Source organism: Sinohyriopsis cumingii, chromosome 17 (assembly GCF_028554795.1).
Source record: "Sinohyriopsis cumingii isolate HCF-2022 chromosome 17, ASM2855479v2, whole genome shotgun sequence".
NCBI lineage: Eukaryota > Metazoa > Mollusca > Bivalvia > Unionida > Unionidae > Sinohyriopsis > Sinohyriopsis cumingii.
In genome coordinates, this window is record NC_142977.1 from 120,256,198 (window position 1) to 120,270,558 (window position 14,361).

General features: G+C 34.8%; 1 long non-coding RNA gene across 1 annotated transcript in view; it reads right to left on the bottom strand.

The window, feature by feature from the left end:
* Positions 1 to 14,361, bottom strand: part of LOC149779761 (uncharacterized) — a 52,218-nt gene that overhangs the window by 13,253 nt on the left and 24,604 nt on the right. The window contains exon 2 of the long non-coding RNA XR_016415710.1: positions 7,666 to 7,785. This is a non-coding gene — a long non-coding RNA (uncharacterized LOC149779761). The remainder of the gene's footprint in view (positions 1 to 7,665; positions 7,786 to 14,361) is intronic.

The window sequence follows — 14,361 nt, forward strand, 5'->3', positions numbered from 1 at the left end:
GAGGGGATGAATAATCACATACGTCTTTATACCACTGATGCAACACGTTCTCTTCGGAGATGGGACCCTAAGCGTCATCCGCATACCATTGCAATTTTATTTCAAGGCTCATATTATATATCTTTCATGCTGAATCTCACAGGGATGATCGCTGTCACATCCACAACAATATTTGTGGGTCAGAGATGTAATTTATTTCAGCCAGGGGCTTATCGAAACAGGAGACTAAATGTTCTTTTTGTTCTGGCCATCTCGACATAACGAAAGTCTATCGGACCTTTTGTTCTTTAGTATATTCTTTCTCTTCTTGTTCTTTATCAAAGACATAACTCTTCCTCCGTCTCCAAAGAGGCTCCACAGTCCAAATATGGTAGATATTCTTCCATAGCTTCATATAGTGTAGAGTAGCTTATCTCAATCTGTTGATTTCCAGAGTATTATCCAATTCTGCATTCAAGATGACGTTCGCCATCTTGATTAGTGCTGTAGGAAACTAAAAAGGAAGTTGTCCAAAGTCGCTGCCATTGTCAGGAATGAATTCAAAAGCGACAAATCGTAACCACCATTATAATGATTTGACAAGCGTTTGTACATATCTACGCGGGGGCTTCGTTTCGGTAAAATTAAGATCTCAAGTAATTCTTATGTGCATAGTTAGGTTCGAATGTCATAGTACACATGGGCTGGCCATCTCGACTGATTTCGATCTTTTAGTCACTGAAGTCTTGAAAATCGAAAAGAGGTTTTCTTGGACTCGTCAAAGGCTGCATTGCTAACGATGCCAATTAGGAAACGTTTATGCAACTGTTCTTTTAGAAGCTGATCCTCCATCTTGGATCGGAGACAGCGGTAACGGTGCAAGTATTCATTTCAACTCGTTCTATCGGATACTTAGCGGACATTCTGCTCATAGTAAGATTTATCTCGTTTATTCCCACATTTTGAAACACCTCCACACGTCGCATGTAGAGTATGACTTCATTGATGATTATTGTTACCTGTTCGCATTCGCTATCAAAAACAAAAATGGTACTGCTTTGATTGAGTCTCAGACTGACGTACACTTCGTTTATCAAAACCTCGTCTTGCAACCACCCATCCCAATGCAAATGGTCGATCAGTTCTAAAGTGCGTACTTGTTTGATTTTGTTTCGACAGTCTTTGAATCCAACATTGTGAAGATCAGCTTCAATCACGGCTGTATCGTTGAACTTGTACTTTCAAGGCACGTACGGTAATAGTAAGTATCCATGCTGCTGATGACCATTTTGTTTTTTCAAGGACAAATCCAATTCACTGAACAAGAAATAAAAGAAATGTTTGAAGGGAGCTAATCAGGCTTCGACATTTTGGAGAAATGCTTTATGTTGCATCAAATTGGCATCTCTCAAAGCATTAAATATTTGTGTCAACTTCGGTTTTAAGATGGGGCCATCGATCAAAACGCAGATTGTAGCACATCTACTAAACCATGTCCTAGTTGTCGAGCGACTCCTCGGTACAGAGCAAATGACTTAAAAGGCGCTAGAAAATTTCTACAATGTAGTTTCACCGTAACTTTTTCTTTCGAGAATGAAATATTTTGTCCAAGATCTTTATATTAATGCTGATACTGTCGTGATACGACGTAATGACAGGAAAATAGTGAGGATGTAACAATTCGTGGTGAACTTAATATATTTTTTGACCTTCCTCGTATGCAGTAATGCAGAATCCACTTTGAAAGGAATGACTCTCTCTAATGGCGCTGATGTGTTTCCCAGCACGTTATACTCCACAACATCACAATACACAACCATAAACTCATATCTTCGTTTAGTTCGATAGGGTATTTAAAGTGCGTGAAGAATTACTCGCTGCTGTTGATGTATTAATTTATAGCCCTAGTAGTTTCTCCACCAAAAATATTATAGAACTCAGTACAAAAGTGATGATCAAGGTATTGTCATCCGGAAAATGCATATGACGGCCGCTTTGTTTCAACATCAGTTTTAAGACTCGCACTAACTTGGAGCTTGTTTTGAAAGTCAAAGGCACGACGCATGCACATTTGGAAAAAACGTCAATGACACATAATAAATATTTGTAACCGCAATTATACTTGGCCAACTAAAACACGTGGACTCAATCGGCTTGTCATCGATGATAGATATCCTCCACTTTTGAGCGTCGTCTGGCAAACATTTCGGCAAATTGGTTCGTATAACCTGTGGTGACATTTTGGTAGCACCTTAAAATGTTGGAACCCCTCAATTACCCGTAGGATGGAGAGGATTGTAGTAAATATTCTCTATCAGGACTCTTTTTAATACGTCACCCACTGTTCACTAAAGCTAATATTGGGTTCGTCGGTTAGGAAAACGCTTGACGTGTCCAACGTGCCAGAGGTGTAGTAGTCATGTGTACTGGTGGCAAAGAGATCATTTGCTTTTTCTTTTCTCTGATCACTTCTGGCTCTCATTTTCGCTTTTGGATTTCTGTTAAAAAAAAGTAGACCTCATTTTTTAACCAAATCTTTGGTGAGTGGGATATGTTGTCAACAAGAACAATGCACTCTTACTGGGGATGGGAGCCGACGGTGTTTGAAAGAGTTAGTGAGGGTCGTCTTCTTCTGATATCCGTGTGCCAGCGCCCGTGTCGGTCACTGATGGTGATGGTTGTGATGATTAGTTTGTCATCTGAGTAGTTTGTCATCTGAGTCATTTTAAATGTTTCATCTAAAGCTTTCAGGTGAAAGAGTTGAATACGTTGAAAGATTTAACCGTACCTTTTTGGAACGAATAGTGATGGTGTACACTTCCTGTAGGTGGCATATTTTTTTCTCTCAGAAGTAAAACATATAAGCAACATCCAAGCGGCTCACCTGACACTGTAATTCGTCTTCACTTATTGTCGTTACGTCGTATCATCTTCACGGCGGGCACCACTCGACATTTTGGCGTTTGCAATGGACAAAATCGTAATAGAACTTGTTTGAATAAATCCGACAACCTATGTAACATTCCCACTCTCTCTCTCTGATCTTAATCTTGAGGGAGAATACTTTTCTAGCCTACACCGCTGCCGCTAACGAAGAAGGAGAGGGTGATGATGTCGCTAACAAGCTCCTTTAGGAACAGGTTTCCACATTGTAGGATCAAATTGGAAAAGTAGCGTGATAAATCGATTTTCTCTGGCATCACGAGCAATGGCGAAGTGAAAGAAGCTGCTGAAGACATTGTCGCCGACTGTCGTGATATTCAATGAGTAGTGTTGCTCTCAAAGTAGCACTGTCTCTCTTTCAGGTACACGCTGCTTTCTTGGGAATTTTCTTTGGGGAGGGGGGCTTTTCTATTTCGTCACATGTGACTTGATCATGTCACTCTTAATCTTATGACGTTTTCGGTTGAGAGCTTTTTTCTTGATGTGGCTGATGTGGCTTTTTTTCCCCATCTTAAGAGCACACGCATGAAGACACCTCCTCGAGAAATGCCACCTCCACGTTTCTAAATGGTTTTAAGTTTGGCTTGATTATCATTTTTGGGATATGATAGTTATGACCAGACAACTTTTTATTTCTGTGAAAAATGCGATTTGTTTAATGAGGCTTGGAAATGATGCATTGAAATAATACAATGCTCTGTCGCCGTAAAACATCTTAAAGCTTCTTTGATACTGGCTTCTAAAATATAAGCACGTATTTGTGGATTGTCTTTCGCGAATGATGATGTCCAAGGAACGAATCAGCATGACTGGAAGATGAAAGTGAATGGAATTATTGATGAAGATTGTGAGACAGAAGTGGAGTATCGGAGGTTTTATAATTTATTTTCATACTTATTTGGAGTCATAAATGAATGGCCCTCCTTCTTGGCAACAATTGTGAAATAGATGGCTACGAAATCTGGCGTAGTGGTTTTAAAATGTACGAGTATATATGTGTGAGGTGTTTGAGTGGCATCGTCGTACACATTATCAGGCCAAAGAGTTCAAAACTGAGATTAATATCTTGCACTTTTAAGGAAGACCACATAATGGACATTGAAACGGATGGGGCAATGGCTTTGACTTCGTTGAAACAAATACTGTGTAACATAAATGTTACTGGCCTTACGATGACGCCATTCACGTGTAAACCAAAGTTTAATTTCTTCGTCGTCGTCTCTTAAGATATCGTATAGAATGACCAGATGCGTTTGACTCGTGTCAGTTAAATTCCATCGTCCTCGAGAGGAATGTCTTCCGCTACGACGATAGATTCTTCTTGATTGTCTTGAAGGATGATTTAAGCCGAATGTCATTATTTGTACCATTACACGATGCGTTGGGGTACTCAATCGATTAAGTGGGTTTTGCTTTAACCATTCGGTCTTTTCTTCACATAGAGGTAGAGAGGTAGCGTTATGAGAGCGTAATGCTTTTAACAGAATATGTATCTATGTCACGTTTAAATGTGTAGTCGTCATGGTGTAGTTTCAAGGACTAATCGCAACTAGTCCACAAGGAATCTGCTGGCAAGCAAAAACCCAACAACTAAGTCCACTAACACACACGCCACGTGGCATCCAGCATTCAAAGAAAACCGATCTTGTGATTTTTGTTAATCTTGCAAGGCATGAATATTGTTCAATGAAGTCTTTCTACGGAATATGTTAAAGGTCGTGGCATGGTGGTAAGCTTTTATACCCACGTCAGGAAAATTCTGAATGTTCTTAGTTACTCACACTCTTGTAGAAGAGGTGATGACATTCATAATTGTTTGCACAGGAATTGGTGAGATCCTTAGGTTGGTAAACGGGCGCTATCACGTTGACTATGAGTAGCAGTAAAGAGGCAAAGAGGACGACAGTGAGAGACATTGCTTTCGCATCTGTAGGATATTACGCGCACATCATCCCTTTCTATTTTTGTAGCATCAGATAAATTATCGTATCGTGCTTTGTCGATGATGTAGCAAACTATAGCATCGATGAGATCCAGGCACAACATCGCACTCGCATTAATCACTAAACGTGTACCACTCGTTCGCTTTGGACTATGCGAGAGAATTCATATTTCTATGTTCTGTATTTCTCCTCGTTAATGAAGTGTCGGTCTTGGAAGCCTTATATACAGGCTAATATCTGCGTGTCCTTGCGGTAAATTGAAGTGGATTGGAAGTTGCACCAGTTTCTGTTATTTGATACATTCTTTTGGAAACCGTACAATTATATGCGGCTCGTATGTGGTCACCGTAAAGTGTTGATCCTCTCCAGACTGCAAAGCTTCTGTCAGCACATGAAAGGTCACCAGTTGACTCGTTCGATGGTTCAGCGTTAATCATTTGACTTTGCAGTTGATGTGTAATACTCGTCGTTTGTCTCGTTATCGTATACGCAGTTTTTTATACCGCCGCTTGCAAAACTCAGAATCTTGTTTTCGGGGTTTTCGTCCGTCCATGCTCCTAAACGTTTTCCTTACACGATTCAGTGAGGATGACCAGGCAATGGTAAGTTAGTACGGGATGGTACAAGTCGGTGGGAGGCATCACTCCATTTGCCCAATCCTTCGTATGGACAATATTCGCACACTCAAGGCCACAGTGAACACGCGTGCAGGTATTTGATTTCTTCTCCTTAGTCCTCGTCCTAGTGAAGCTACAAGCATGTGGCATTCGTAAGTCTTCCATATAAACTGCTGCTTGGGTCTATAGCTTCCACCTGCTTGTAACTTTCCATGATGCGCTTAAAGTCTACTGGTTTTCAAGCGTCAATCGTACATTTGTTCCCACATTTCAACCACTTGGTATCCTTCTTGTATTACGAGCTTAGGCTCTTACAAAACGTACCACGAAACAAGTGAAGTTAAAAGCTATGTAAAATTTAACAAATAATCAATTTCCCGACAAAAAATGTAAAAATTAGAAAAATGAACTATGGGTTTTACAAATCAAATCCACAATAATGCAAGATTAAAAAAAATTTTCCTAGTAATAAAATGAAACTGAGCTTTGAATCCAGATGAAATCCAAAATTTAAGTCGATGACCTATGATACTGTCAGCATCGTACTGATGTATCGACAGTTCTTTGTTGAATCACAGAAAATAATATCCCAGTTTGAATTCTGTATACATTTTGCTAACTGTCTTTGTCCAAAGATTAATTTAAATTACACTTATTTTCAGGGGAAAATAATCTCTTGGAATGCACATAATTCGCAAAAATGAATATTAATTAGCCCCTAAACTTGTATACTACATAAAACACTTTGATTTCTCAAGTGTTATGGCAAGAATGACTATTATTTCTCAAAATAACAATAACAAATCTGGCTACACCGAAAACATATGCCCGAATGTGGGCCAATCTTACGGAAATACCTAATTGATACATATATTTTGACATGTAGGTCAGATATGTCATTGATTCCACTTTATGAATCTGACTCTGATAAAGAATGTAAAAAGGTCTTTACTAGAAACCTTCAATGGTTCTGAATCAAGGTCAGGAACTAGGTCAACGTTAGATACAAAGTTTATATTATTAGTTGTTTGCTTTAAAAATAAATAGCAGTCAGAACTGAACTCTATTCCAGAAATACAGTTACATTACAACAGCATGTAATGGAATACAAACAATTAAACAATCAAATTAAACCAAATATAAATTAAATCAAATAAAAATAACACTTGGTAATTGTTCTCGCTGTAAGAATTCATTTCTTGTGTCACGTTGTGGGTAACAGGTCGATAATCAATGAGAAAAGCAGCATTAAATTTTGGACGATCTTAGAGTCTACTAATTCCCAGCAATCCACCGAAAAATTTCCAATGGACTATCACCTCCTACGTTTCCATTTGTGTTCATTTTCTCAAAAGTTTATATTACCTCTGCCAACATGTCTGGTAGCATCGATAGATTTTGACATGCATCGTCCTTCTTATCTCCTTCACACTTTCTATTCACTACTTGTTCCTATAGTTTTCTTTTTTCGTCGTCTTTCGTCTATATATATATATATATATATATATATATATATATATATATATATATATATATATATATATATATATATATATATATATATATATATATATATATATATATATATATATATATATATATATATATATATATATATATATATATATATATATATATATATATATATATATATATATATATATATACTGCATGTGACGTCACACACAGTTTTCTTGTGACTGCAAGAGAGACTTCACGCTCTGATTGAACTTTGTAACGTTCCTGTGGATTAGTGAAGCATGTAATTTTATTTTGATCTGACCGTAAACTAAAAATTTGCTGTCCCCATAAACTTTATGGTCACATTTAGCATAACATTTCCCATACATAACTACAATAACATGCATTAAGATCAATCGAACAATGTTACTAAGGTCTCATCCGATTGAGGTAGTCCACTTGTAACACTGTTCCATTTTTTCCCTAGCATTCAGTACCCTGACTTAACCAATGTTCTTTTTCCTTTGACCCCATGTGCCTTTCACATGTTAAATTCCCATCGTCCCCCAAGTGTCTTTCGAACTTTCCACAACTGTAGATCAAATTGACTCTCAGTCTTCGACCATTACTATTGACTGAGACAGAAACAGAAAGAGATCGATTCAGAGAGAAAAGGAGAGATATCAGTCAACACGTGCCTGTGCTGCTGGTGTTATACTTACACGCTGTATTATCGCGGCCGCTGTATTATCGTAGCAAACAGGATTACCCGAATAGTTTTGAATTCGCACCGTCTATCCGTTGTTCACAGATGTAAAGCTGTAGCCAGGAAGGACACAAATCTGTCAGAGAACAATTGTCTCAAAAATGTCAACAAATGCTACATTTAAAAAAAGTAATGAACATCACTTTTTGGAAATGTGTATGCAATTTTATCGATCATCAGATATAAAACTCGTTAAACTTAATATATATGCATTTTCCTTGATTACGAAATATACTCAGTGTATCGTTCGATGTTTGATGTGCATAGGTCATATATTGATGGCGATGTACATGTCCAAACAAGGTTATGCTTGAAATTTAATTCCATTGTAGCTGATATGGACCAAAATTGACAAAATGTTGCTTATGATCATACTTGTCTTACATAAATAGGGAGTATTAACAGTTAAACTTTTTAAAAATCAGGCATATTTCAGAAATAATAATATTAATAATAGATTCATCTGTATATATAGATTTCTTTGCCCACATTGTACTTAAAATTCAGACAAAGTTATATATATTTTGTATTTTTAATCTCTGGTGTTGTTTCATCTCATTTCAACTTATCTGACATTAGTGCATTCATTTTAATCACTGTATCATTTATTATTGTGGACATATTCAACCAGTGCAAGCGTGGACATTCCATCTTATCGATAAGTTGAAATATATGTTTATTATAATATGTGTGTGCTACCATACTTAAGTTAGGCAAATACCGCAATAATAGAGTTGTTCTCCCATGGTACGGTAATCTGGGTCAGCCAACCATAAGTGGTTTTATTTACATTTACACTATTGGACAGAGAGAGATTTTTAATAGGAAAAGATAGAGGAAAAGTCAAAGAAATTTCACTATTCGTAACAATGCAGCAGCAACAGATCGGTTTTAATACTTACCGATAACAACATTAAGTACCGCAATAATACATCGTTCCAGGCTATGTTGAATTTAAACTACTATCACAGGGAATATAACAGTTCTTGTATGACTTGTGGGGCTATTTCTCTCTCTCTCTCTCTCTCCATAAACACACACGCACAAACACATATACAAACAAGCAGCTAATGAATGTTTAATATTTATAGATTATTTTGGTGTTAGCACAGCGTATCTGCATGTATACATAAGGATACCGCAGCTAAAGATCGGCTGGCATTTACATTTATGCAGGTTTTTCTCCTTCAATGTAAATGTAAGTTATAGGGGCTGAGAAACAAGCATATTAAAATTCAGGTGTTCCTGCAGATGTCTGGGGAACGATTCCAACTTCATAATTTCATGATATTATTTAATAGCACTGGTTAGTCTAATCGTATAAGAAGCTCTATGAGCCTCCAGTTGATCTTTCAACATATTTATCTTACATATTAACCATTGAACGTTGCCATGTAGCTCTTATATACACACCTAAGCGTAAAGAAGGTTTCCTGAAATCTAATTTATAGACATAAATATGGAAACTAGTAACTGTGAATGAAAAACTTTTCTAAGCGGATCAACGATCTTCTTTTTATCTATCTAAATATCTATCTCTTTCGTTGTGCCAGTCTGTTTGTCTGTCTGTCTCTGTCATTCTTTCCTACGTATCTAATCATTCTAAACGTTTTGACATATGTACATATCATACTTCAACTTCGTCTTCGAATAAAGAATAGCGCACACATGACATTTCTCTCTCTCTCTCTCTCTCTCTCTCTCTCTCTCTCTCTCTCTCTCTCTCGTATATTTTAGACGGTGTCTCCTTTTTATATTTTCTTCAAGATCGGTAAGCATTAGCTTTCTGAGTGTTGTTGGTGCAATCGACCTCTGCGTTTTTACAGGATTCAAGTACGGCAGTGTGTGCCTTGCAAGTGTCGTATATTATGTACCTTGATTGATGTCTTTTTGCTTATATTTCTTGGCTTGGTGTTCAAAGGTATATGAGCACAAGGCAGAATAGATACAAAATTGCCTTGTACAGAAAAACATCACTTTGGCAGACCGTGGCAGGTCTGGGCAGAATTTGTTCCAGCACCTTTTTTTTTTGCAAGTCCTCTTTACTAACTATTGAGCTACCGCTATTCTTCCTTATATTTGACGTAGAAGGTACGATTGATTTCGGAGGGAAATAGCAAACAAGAAACGTCTAAATTCGGCTATTAATCTGCGTGCACAAGGAAAGAATTTGGTGATAATATGTGCTTTAGTCATCTAAAAGTGTTTGTAAAATCAAAGCGTTCATGTGATCATTCCGTTATCTTTATGATATATCAGCTATGGAACTGTATATGGTACCTTGTATATAAAATGGTGACCGTAAGATTAATTTCATGTTGTTTGTATATTAAAATAATACACGTTATATACGTTCTAATAGAAAGCAGCTTTATTAAGAAAATTTAAAAATTGTTTTGTTTGCATAATAATAATAATAATAATAATAATAAGATGATGATGATGATGATGATGATGATGATGATGATGAAGTAGAAAGTAATAAAGTCTGGATAATTCTTTCAAACAGTAATAAGTTCTATAATCCAATCAATCTGTTTAGACGAGAATTGTATAAATCAAATATATTTAGAATGATATGGTCAATGATATTAAACTTTACAAAGGTGAAAATTAAGCACATTAAGATCATATATACAGTATAACGGGTAATATGTGAGCATAGATGGATATTGTTTCAACAGCGAATAGATCTTGCAGCGGGAGAAACCGGAATAGCAGCAAGACTTATTGTCTTTTTTAGATGTATTGGAGCTTCTGTATTTAGATTTATGGTTAAAATTTCAGGGGAATGTTGATATACAAGACACTTTGAATGAAATCACAACGTCTGTCATAAGTACGTCGAATAGGATTTATATTCAGTAAAATAAGGAATCATAATGAAATGAGTCATGAGGAACTTAATTTGATAGCTGTAGAGAAAAGTCAAAAGCAAGGAATAAAATGTTAGGAAGAAAGTAACACAGAAAACCAAGATACTGAAGAGCTCAAAACATTATTCGAACAAAGAAAGACAAGAAAGTAGAATGAAGTTTAGAACTCACAATTACAACACAGTACGCTAGCTAAATGAATTCTTATATTACCATAGTAAGGCAACATGAAAAAGAAATATCTCCTACAAATCCAGTTAATATCAGGTAGGTACAATTATTAATTTTATTATCGAAAATATATTTCAAATTAAAAAGCAACGGTATATACTTTTAATTCACGGATAAGAATGAATCAAAACTGTAATAATTCCTTTGTTTTTATGACTTGAAATGTAAATAAGTACATGTTGTGTATAAACAATTACAACTCTTAATATAGACGTCCATCTGATCAAATAACGTATGAGAAATTTTGAAACCAATACATTTCTGGCTTTACTATATTTGCGATATCTACCACAATCTACTCCGTCAGGTGGATCTCCTGGATATGTGTAATTGATGTTGCAGCAAAACGAAGAGAATACATTGGTTGTGGAACCCGATGGAGAAAAAAAACTCGGCTTGAATTACTATTGATGTCTTGAATTAGTAGCTAAATTTCCGCCTACTTAAAATATAATGAGCATTCCGATCAACGTTCAATGTTTTAGATACAATCGAGTATGTGAGTGGCAAACCAAACTGAAAAATATCGTTGACGAGTATACAGTAAAAGTAAAAAGATATCGCAGGCGTGTGGTTTTGTGAGATAATTGTGTATTCGGAGTCTGCTGTTATCGCTGGAACCTTCGTATTACTGTCAACACTAACAATGACATCACCAGTAATTATAACAATTTGTGCTTCAGCTACAACAATAGCTGGTATTCTTAATATCATCGCACAAAATATGTACGTGCACAAATACAAAATTGCATGAGCATATAATAAAATTACAGACATCGACGCTAGTATTCTCCAAATTATCTTCGTTGATATCATCAAGTCTTAATAATAAAATCACATGCAAAGTTCACAAAAATGATTAAAATCTACAAAGAGGTAATGACTGTTAGCATCTACGTCTGATTTTAATAATAATAATAATAATAATAATAATAATAATAATAATAATAATAATAATATAATAACAATAATAATAATAATAATAATAATAATAATAATAATAATAATAACAATGATGTCAGGGTCGAACGAATTGCTACAACAGATCGTCGCTAATACAACTCCGTCAAAAACCTGGATGATATCAGCAAGCTCAACCAATCCTAAGTTCAGCGTCAACGTTTGAACTGCAATTCGCATGAATGAAACAGCACAAGCACAATTACGTGTATATCATAGTTGGCCAAATATTAGTTCCATATCATTTGGTGGATTGCCAGCAAAATTTAACTGATATTTGCAAATAAAAATAAACCAGACGGAACACCCGATTGGCAATTTGGCAATTTATGAGTATACTTACAGGTAATTATCAAATTAAAGAAATCAACGCTGAATTCCAGCTCAGAATTAAATCTATTACGAAAATAGAATCCACAATAAGTATTACTGTTCACGAACCAACGTTATCAGCCGCGATTGAAATAAACTCGCTAGATTATGCTGTAGATATATATCAATCGTCGATAAGAACCGTATTAGAAAGGCCAGAAATTCCACCGGAATAGCAAGGTAACCAGAACCACGACGCGACGAATTCTTCACGGACAAATAATATTCTTAAGGGATCCAGAGTATCAAAAAGAATATGCACGAAATAGTATATATTATTATTTTGAATATGATGAAAAAGTTTCTGACCAAACAAACGTTTTACATACTACTAAAAATGCTGTTAGAGTTCCTTTTATCCTGCCAGAAGATTTACTTAATTTTTCTGAATTACTAACGAAGAATATATTAATTCATGTGCCAACAGAATTAAAAATTAGCATCAAATTATATTTTTTTCTAGTAGCACGCAATACTACAATAATGGTGTAAAACAACAAATCATTGGATCGATACAACATCTGTATCAAGATACATTAGACCTTGAGTATATCAATTTGATTATTATGGAGTCTGTTATCTTCGGACGATATAAATTTACCAGCAAACCCCGTAAACAATTATTTTTCGATTATTATAAAATAACTGAGGCAGATTTACCAACATTTCTAATATCAGGATTTAACGCCGACGAACTAAAAAAATCAGTCAACGATCTTATGAATGAAAACTTCTGAAAATCGTCGAGTTATGGAGAAAAATAGCCCAAGAGCAACTATTCTCAAACATAACAATAATCCGTAAGGCGGATGTCATCATATTTCGCCAGGTATTGTTATTATAACATCAACGGTCGGAGTCAATCTTGCATGTGATGCAAATGATGACAGTTATAAGATAGTTCTTGAAATATCTAATCAGGCTCAGCAGGGATATATTTTATACGCATTTAAACCTCAAGTACCTCCTGGATATTTGAACGTACGATAACCCATTAATCCGGTTTATTTGCGATATCATTATCCGCTATTATCAAGAATATAATTCAAACTTACTGACAAATCCCGATATTTGCTTGATTTACGGTATGAAATTTTGAATTAGAATCTGTATGTAAAAGCATAAATCTTCTCGTTAGTGATTGATTTTAAATCTTGCTTGATGATCAGGGGAAATTTAAATATATATACTACAGAATTTATGTTTACTGATTCTCGTACAGATTTCAGGTAAATGACATTTAAAATAACGAAAATTAGATTGTATAATTTCATGAGGTAGATGGTACTTCAAATAACAAAATAATTGTTAGATTTTATAATTTGATAATGTATATAATACTTGAAATTGTAAAAATCCTACTGAAAACAGAACAAATTATAAAATTACATAATATAAACTTCACCATTTATTTGTCAAGGAACAAATAAATATAGCATAACAGAATTTATTTTAATGACTATCAGTCAGAATTTATAATTTGATGGGTATATTATTCATAATGTTTCTGATTATGGAACAATTTTATCAAATTGATGGGTATATTACCCATATTTTTTCCAGTTATTAGTCAATTTCATTAACAGTTGTATGTTCAATGATTTTATTATAGATTTTATTGTTATTAATATTATTTCACATTAATAGTTAGATTCAACAAATTGATGGGTATATTACACAAATAAAATCAGATTATCAAAGAATTTCATCCAATTGATGGTGTAAATAATAAAAAACATCTCACCGAAAACAGAAAAAATAATAATACTATTTTACCCTTGAATATGTCAAGAAACAAATGATTATAAAAAAAATTTTCATTACTGATTTCCGTCCATACTTCAGGTAAATGGTACTTGAAATCATGAAAAGCAGTCAGATTCTATAATTTAATGGGGTGATTCGTACTAAAAAAATTGAAAACAGAAAATTACATAATAAATATCATAATCTGAGTCCGAATAAATATCAGAACAATTATTATAATCTTATTCTTCACTGATTAGCACATTTGATTGGACATATGCTGCTCAATATTATTAAAGTCAGATTTTATAATTTCATTGGGTAAAAGGTATGTAAAGTAAAGGTATGATACTGATTTTGTAATTGATGAGGTATATGGTATTCAAAAAATTGTTAAAACCTACTGAAAGAGGAAAATTACATATAAATATAATTTTCAGAATAAAAAATATTATTTTCAGAATCAC